This window comes from Carcharhinus amblyrhynchos, chromosome 22 (assembly GCF_965287045.1).
Source record: "Carcharhinus amblyrhynchos chromosome 22, sCarAmb.v2.hapA, whole genome shotgun sequence".
Taxonomy (NCBI): Eukaryota; Metazoa; Chordata; class Chondrichthyes; order Carcharhiniformes; family Carcharhinidae; genus Carcharhinus; species Carcharhinus amblyrhynchos.
The window spans coordinates 40,973,615-40,981,677 of record NC_137345.1 but is presented as its reverse complement, the minus strand read 5'-3'; the positions used below and the strand labels follow the sequence as shown (position 1 = coordinate 40,981,677).

The 8,063-nt window shown below is 46.8% G+C and overlaps 1 long non-coding RNA gene across 1 annotated transcript; it reads right to left on the bottom strand.

Annotated features, from left to right (window-relative positions):
- Positions 1-251: 251 nt before the first annotated feature.
- Positions 252-7,499, bottom strand: LOC145357083 (uncharacterized). Its single transcript, XR_013889246.1, has 3 exons — positions 7,400-7,499; positions 6,955-7,083; positions 252-790 (listed from the first exon to the last, which is right to left on the bottom strand). It is a non-coding gene; the product is annotated as an uncharacterized LOC145357083 (long non-coding RNA).
- Positions 7,500-8,063: the final 564 nt, after the last annotated feature.

Sequence of the window (8,063 nt, the reverse complement as noted above, 5' to 3'; positions counted from 1 at the left end):
AAACTTAAGAGTGAGAAATTTGCAGCACTAGGAATAAAAAAATGAAACATTAAACTAAGTGGGACTGCTCTTTCAAAGAGCCAGCACAGCTTGGATGGGCTGAACGATCTATTTCTGTGTTGCAAGCTTCTCCTATTCCATGAATTTAAACAGTCTTAGTTGTAATCTAAGCAAATATGGTTTGACAGAACTGGTATTAAATTGGCCAGTGCAACTCAAAGAGACCACATTTTGATTGGTTTGGTCTGTTACACCAGTGCAACAGAGGTGCTGAAATTGGGCTGAAGCGCGTTGCTGGGGCAGTGATGAGGGAGCGCTAACCCTGTAATGTCAGATCTGATCGTGTTTGATGCCAACAGTGAGTGCTCTTAAGTTTGAAAGTGTTCCCAAGCGTTAGTGTACTTCCTCTTTACAATCTCATAAAGTATCCTCTCCAAAAGGAAAACAAAAGCTGGTTTCGCCTGGATGTGGTTTAATGTATGGCTCATTTGAAATTTTTGATGGAGCAACAGGTTCTTTAGATGTTATGAATTAATGAATCTGCAATCAAATGTTTTTTGTGGTTTTCCGGTTGGATTTTCACTGGCAGCTTCTCGGAAGCGTCTCTCCAGTAATCGTAGCGGACGTGTAGATCTGTTGACATCTTTGCACGGTGCCTCAATGCCAGACATTAAAGGAAGATGGTTGCAGCAGCCATGCAACGACGAGGGTCAATGCAACTGAGGTGAGTATCTTCTGGAAGTTTTGGAGGATACAAGACATCCCTGATGAAGAAGAAAGCTGTTCCATCCTGGAAAAATAAAGAAAGATTTGCATTTCCATGAGACCATTCCTGACCTCAGGATATTTCAGAATGCGTTACAGCCAATGAGGTGAAGACACTGTTATAATGTAAACATAGCAGGGGCAGCACGGTGTTTAGCACTGCTGCCTCACAGCATCAGGGACCTGGGTTCAATTCCAGACTCAGGTGACTGGCTGTGTGCAGTTTGTACAGTTTCTCTATGTCTGCATGTGTTTCCCCCGGTGCTCCGGTTTCCTTTCACACTCCAAAGATGTGCAGCTTAGGAGGATTGACCATGCTAAATTGCCCCTTAGTGTCCAAAAATGTGCAGGTTAAGTAAATTAGCCATACTAATCCCTACTCTCTACTTCCTGTTAGGCAACTAACCCTCTATTCATGCCAGTATGTCACCCGATACTTTTGATATGGTGCCTTGCCATGTGCCTTCTGGAAATCAAAGTATAGCACATCTACAGGTTCCCCTTTATCTACATTGCTTGTCACTTCCTCAAAGAACTCTAATAAATGAATCAAACACGATTTCCCTTTCACCAAACAGTGTTGACTGCTTGATCAAATTAAGATTTGATTAAGATCTATAACATCATTAATAATAGATTCCAGCAATTTCCCTATGTTGGATGTTACACTCACAGGTCTGTGGTTTCCTATGTCTGCCTCCTTCCGTTCTTCACTACAGAAATCACATTCACTATTTTCCCACCTGCACTACTTTACTGTTTCCTCTTGACTGTCTGGTGGTCATCCGTGCCCTCTCTTCTTTGGTCACCCTCAAACTGTGGGGTGACCAAATCGATAACTGTGCTGTTCATGAAGTTCTTAATCTTTTAGATGGGCATCAGTGATGCCAGGTGCTGCTCAAGTTCTGAAGTCCAAAGGCTAAACTACTAGAGCTGGGAACATTTCTTGTGCATATGGTTATCTTGGATGGAGGAAGCATCCTGAAGTTCCCACGTGGAACGGGATGTGCACTCCAGTGATCAGAGCTGTCTTGCTATTCCTCTAACTAATATATAATGAAATTTTAAAAAAGAAAGATTCACCAAGTACTCACTTCTCTTATACCAATAGTACTTAAATTTAGGGAGATTATGAAATGTTTTACTTAACTTTTACCTAAAAAGTATTTCTTTTTTAAGTTTCCCAGTTCCTTATACAACTCAAATTTATAGCTAGGGAAACAAAACTAGAGTTCATCAGCCAGTTAACTCACTGCCTTCCTGTGATGCTGCCATTTGATTTTTTTCTGTCATTTATTCAAACTCTAGCACAACCTGGTCAGCTGCTGGCTATTGCCTCTTCGAGTAAGCAGCAGAAAATGTTTGCGCCTGGGACACTCCCCTCAAGACCCTCTGCAGCAAAGTCCCAAGCAGCACAGTAGCACAGTGGTTAGCACTGCTGCCTCACAGCACCAGGGGCCCCATTCGATTACCGACTTGGGTCACTGTCTGTGCAGAGTCTGCACATTCTCCCTGTGTCTGTGTGGGTTTCCTCCGGGTGCTCCAGCTTCCTCCCACAAAGACATGCTGGTTAGGTGCACTGGCCATGCTAAATTCTCCCTCAGTGTACCTGAACAGGCGCTGGAGTTTGGCAACTAGGGGATTTTCATAGTAACTTCATTGCAGTGTTAATGTAGGCCTTACTTGTGACACCAATAAATAAATAAAATTTGTAAATAAATTAAATAAAATTGGCTCCAGCAACCAGCCATAAAGCTAGGGTTGATTTCAGATATCCAACCAGTGGACCCCCCCCCCATTTAATCCTTATCAATTTTAATGTTACCAAGGCTCCTTGATGCCTCATTCAGTCGCTGCCTTGATGTCACTTTCACCTCACCTTGTGAATTCAGTTCTTCCACCCATGTATGGACCAAGGCTGTAATGAGGAACGGCAGAACCCAAATTGAGCACCAGTGAGCAAGATACAGCTATGTACTTGACAGCACTGTCCATCACTTTGTTGATGTTGGAAAGTGCACTGATGGGATGATAATTGTAGTAAGAAGTCTCACAACACCAGGTTAAAGTCCAATATTTGGCCAGATTGGATTGTTCTGCTTAATGTTAGACGGGGCCAATTATTTTAGACAGGGGCAAGTATCGTCGACCTGGGCAATTTTCCACATTTTTGGGTAGATGCCAGAGTTGTAGCTTTAGAAGAGCAGCTTGGCTGGAGGCCAGGTTAGTCCCGGAGCACAAGGATTCAGTACGATATCTGGGATGTCGCCAAGCCCCAGAACGTTTGCTCTGAAGCTTCGCTCTCAGGCATTTCTTCATATCATGTGGAATGAATTGACTTGACTGAACACTGAGATGCTGGGGACCTCAGGAAGAAGCCGGGAAGCTCAGGAAGGAGCCAGAGACCTCAGGAAGAAGCCGGGAAGCTCAGGAAGGAGCCAGAGACCTCAGGAAGGAGCCGGGAAGCTCAGGAAGGAGCCGGGGACCTCAGGAAGGAGCCGGGAACCTCAGGAAGGAGCTGGGGACCTCAGGAAGGAGCCAGAGACCTCAGGAAGGATCTGGGGACCTCAGGAAGGAGCTGGGGACCTCAGGAAGAAGCTGGGAACCTCAGGAAGGAGCTGGGAACCTCAGGAAAGAGCTGAGAACTTCAGGAAGGAGCTGGAGACCTCAGGAAGGAGCTCCAGACTTCAGGAAGGAGCTGGGGACCTCAGGAATGATCTGGGGACCTCAGGAAGGAGCCGGGGACCTCAGGAAGGAGCTGAGAACTTCAGGAAGGAGCTGGAGACCTCAGGAAGGAGCTCCAGACTTCAGGAAGGAGCTGGGAACCTCAGGAAGAAGCTGGGAACCTCAGGAAGGAGCTGAGAACTTCAGGAAGGAGCTGGAGACCTCAGGAAGGAACTCCAGACTTCAGGAAGGAGCTGGGGACCTCAGGAAGGAGCCGGGGACCTCAGGAAGGATCTGGGGACCTCAGGAAGGAGCCAGGGACCTCAGGAAGGAGCTGACAACCTCAAGAAGGAGCCAGGAGCCTCAGGAAGGAAACGGGGACCTCAGAAAGGAGCTGGAGACCTCAGGAAAGAGCCCCAGACTTCAGGAAGGAGCTGGGGACCTCAGGAAGGAGCCCCGGACCTCAGGAAGGATCTGGGGACCTCAGGAAGGAGCTCCGGACCTCAGGAAGGATCTGGAGACCTCAGGAAGGAGCCCCGGACCTCAGGAAGGAGCTGGGGACCTCAGGAAGGATCTGGGGACCTCAGGAAGGAGCCCCGGACCTCAGGAAGGAGCTGGGGACCTCAGGAAGGAGCCCCGGACCTCAGGAAGGAGCCGGGGACCTCAGGAAGGATCTGGGGACCTCAGGAAGGAGCTGGGGACCTCAGGAAGAAGCCCTGGACCTCAGGAAGGAGCCGGGGACCTCAGGAAGGATCTGGGGACCTCAGGAAGGATCTGGGGACCTCAGGAAGGAGCCGGGAGCCTCAGGAAGGAAACGGGAACCTCAGAAAGAAGCCAGGGACCTCAAGAAGAAGCCGGGGACCTCAAGAAGGAGCCGGGGACCTCAGGAAGGAGCCGGGATGAAATATCTTCTGGCTGAAAATGTTTGTGAATGCTTCAAATCTGCACTGATGGGTTCAGAACTGTCATCACTGGGAATGGGGATTAATTATCCTGCACCATTCACTGGACATGGCTGCAGAGCTTTTATCTGATCAGTTCGATGTGGGAACACTTAGCAGCACACTATAAACAGAGCTTCCATTCTTTAAAATGCAGACTTCCTTCTACACACTCCTCGCTGATCCTCACATCCAACCCTTTGTAAACCCAAAATCATCCAAAATCCTGCTGCCCCTAATTCACACCTAGTCCTGTTTCCCTATCACCCGTGTACTCACTGACCTACATTAGCCCCCCGAGGCAAGCAATGCCTCGGGTTATAAAATTCTATCCCTATCTCTGTGATCTTCTCCAGCCAGTCCAAGATATCTGCGTTTCTCCAATTCAGGCTCCTTATAAATTCTCAATCTGAATTGCTCCTTCAGTGGGAGCCATGCCTGCAGTGTCCAGGCTCCTAACTCCGCACTTCCCTCCCTGCACCTCGCCACCTCAATACATCCCTCTCCTCCTTGAAGACACTCCTACCTCTTTGTCAAAGGTTTTGATCATCTGATCTAATCTCTCTTGATGTAGCTTGGTGTTATATTGGTGAAGAGCCCTGGGACATTATAATGTTAAAGGTGCTATATAAATACAAGTTGTTGTTTCCTTCCCCGTCTGGAGTTACAGCTCTGAAGCAGGTTGAACACCCCACTTGATTGTTTTTGCTGATTTTGGTTGGGTCTGCTCACCTCCACCATCCTTCACGTGTGATCCACACGCAGGGTCCCTTTAAATAATGAAGCAGATGGTGAGGGTCATCAATGTGTTCCCTCACTCCCATTGGTCAGGAAACCAGAAAGAAAATGCAAGTACACCGGCTGTGTTAAAACATGGCTGACAAAAGTCACTGATGAGCTGCCAGTTTACACCACGGTGAGCACAGCTGAAAGTTAAAATTCAGCCCAACGTAGGAAGGTAGGAGCAGCAGGAGGCCATTCAGCCCTTTCAGATTGCTCTGCTACTCATTATGATCATGGCTGATCATTCAACTCAATCGCCTGATCCACCTTCCCCCCATATCCTTTGATCCCCTTCGCTTCAAGTGCTATATCTAACCGCTGCTTAAAAACATTCAATGTTTTGGCCTCAACTACTTTCTGTGGCAGTGAATTCCACAGGCTCACCTCTCTCTGGGTGAAGAAATTTTTCCTCATTCTCATCCTAAAAGGTTCACTCAGACTGTGACCCCTGGTTCTGGACACCCCTGCCATCAGGAACATCCTTCTTGCAGCTACCCTGTCTAGTCCTGTTATAATTATATAGGTTTTTATGAGATTCCCCCATCATTCTTCTGAATACAGTGAATATAATCCTAAGCGACTCAATCTCTCCTGATACATCAGTCACCCTGCGGGGGAGAGGGGGGCTCACAGAGGCAGCTGAGAGGTTGATCCAATCAGTATGATCTGGAAGCCGGCAGTTAAAGGGCAATGCATGATCCAGTACAGCAGTCAGCATTTCTCTTAGTAAATGAAGGGTTTTGAGGTGAATGTAGAATATTGCCCTACTTACCGAATGGCCAGAAACAAATTTAACTGTTCCCCAGAAAACGTGTGTGACACCTTAATGGAACATTGCCCAGCCATCAGGTACAATTGAAAATCAATGCACACATAACTGCATCCAGAGAAGGTCATTTTTTTTCTTTCATTACAAGGCTCTGAGTGCAAGACTTGTGCCAGCCATGTCCATCATTGCGGTCTTGTGGACCGGACAATAAATAAAATGTTAATTTTCCAATTCTGGCATCCTAATTTGTAGCAAGTCCTGGTCAACTATCACTTCTGAGTTCACTGACCTCCAAACATCTCTTGTACTTGTGTTCAAATCCTTTCTTGGCCCTCAATCCTCCCTGCTTGGCCATTTCCTCCAGCTCTCTAACCCCTCTGAGAACTCTGCATTGCTGCAATCCTGGTCTCCTGTGCCCCACCAATGGCAATCAATGCTTTCAATTGCCCTCGTATTTCCTCCTCTATAAACCTGCCCACCCCTGATATCCTCTTGTGACTCTTTGTAAAACCTACCACCTGCTCCTAATAGCTCCACGTGTGACTTGATATTGTTTGTTGTTAGATTACGCTTGTACGAAGTAGCTTTGGGTGTTTTAAAGACTCTATGTAAATGCAAGTTTTTGTTGAAACCAAACACTCTGGCACCCGGCCTTAGCAAAGCTGACACTTTTACATAGACATTACTGTTAGTTGTGTTGGGATTTGACCGTCCGGAGTTGGCAATGCCCATGCCCCGCTGACAAAAAGCAAACAGTCTTCCAAAAAACACAAAATATAATCCCGCAGCAGAAGGGTGCATTGCTAGGCATTGAAAATGGGAACAAAGTGTGCTGGAAAAGCATAGAAAGAGCAGGAACATCCGAAGATGAGAGAGGATTATCAAACGGCCCCATTCATTAAAACGTTGTCATCCAGCTGCTGATTCACTTCCTTCATTATCTCCGTTACTTCTGGATGTCCGGCATTCCTGGTTTTCACCTAAGCTTTGTCGGGAACTGGGTTTGAGGTTGCCTCAGGCTGTGTTACTCACATCAACGAGTGCTCACTCGCTGTATCTGAAGAACATTCATCTCCACCCTCAGTTTCACTCTCTGATTCTGGGGACTCACTGTTCAATGGTTCATTCTCTGTTATAATACATTTTTCTTTCTGGATTTGCCTGAGGGTAGAAAATAGAAAGAGGAGATTGTCAACTGATTTGCTCCTAACCAGTACCAAATATCCCAACAAAACCCTAACACCTAAGGGTTAACATTCCAGGTCTGGAGTGACCTGGGCCTGTGAAACTGTCTTGATGCAACTGAAGATCAGAGGTCCAAAATGGCAAATCTTTCCAGGAAGGAAAAGTGACATTGTGACACTGGATAATTGTGCACCCCCCCTTTCATAAACATTGGCATGGATGACCAGTGCCTTGCTCACATCATCTGAGGAATACACTATTCCTGCCTTGCTTGGGACGGGCCCGGGTCTACCTTGTGCAGGGGCATGCTGGTTTATCTGGTAAGAAAATAGCTTCTCCTGATCCAGCTTTCCGTTTTTCTATTTCTTCCCAGTTCCACTTGTATCCAGATCTAGGGAATTGAAAACAACACGTTAAGTTAGAATTTAATGTTGGCAGTATTAGTAGAAAAATAGTTATCCAAAAGGAACAGGACAAATCTAACTTGACCAGCTAACATTCCATCAGTCAACTCTCGATCATCAGCAAAGTGACACACTTCTGTTCATGGACCCTCAGTTTCGGGTCTGCCAGGGTCACTCAGCTCCTAACTCCATTACAGCCTTTGTTCAAACATCAACAAAGGAGCCGAACTCAAGAGATGAGGTGAGGGGAACAAGTCTTGCCATCAATGCAGCATTTGACTTGAGTGTGGCATCAAGTGTGGGACATAGTTTTAAATTGAGGGGTGGTAATTATAGGACGGATGTCAGAGGTAGGTTCTTTACTCAGAGGGTAGTAAGGGCGTGGAATGCCCTGCCTGCAGCAGTTGTGGACTCGCCAACTTTAAGGGCGTTCAAATGGTCAGTGGATAGACATATGGATAACATTGAATAGTTTAGGTTAGAGGGTCATTAGATTGGTTCCACTGGTCGGCGCAACATCGAGGGCCAAAGGGCCTGTACTGCGCTGGGATG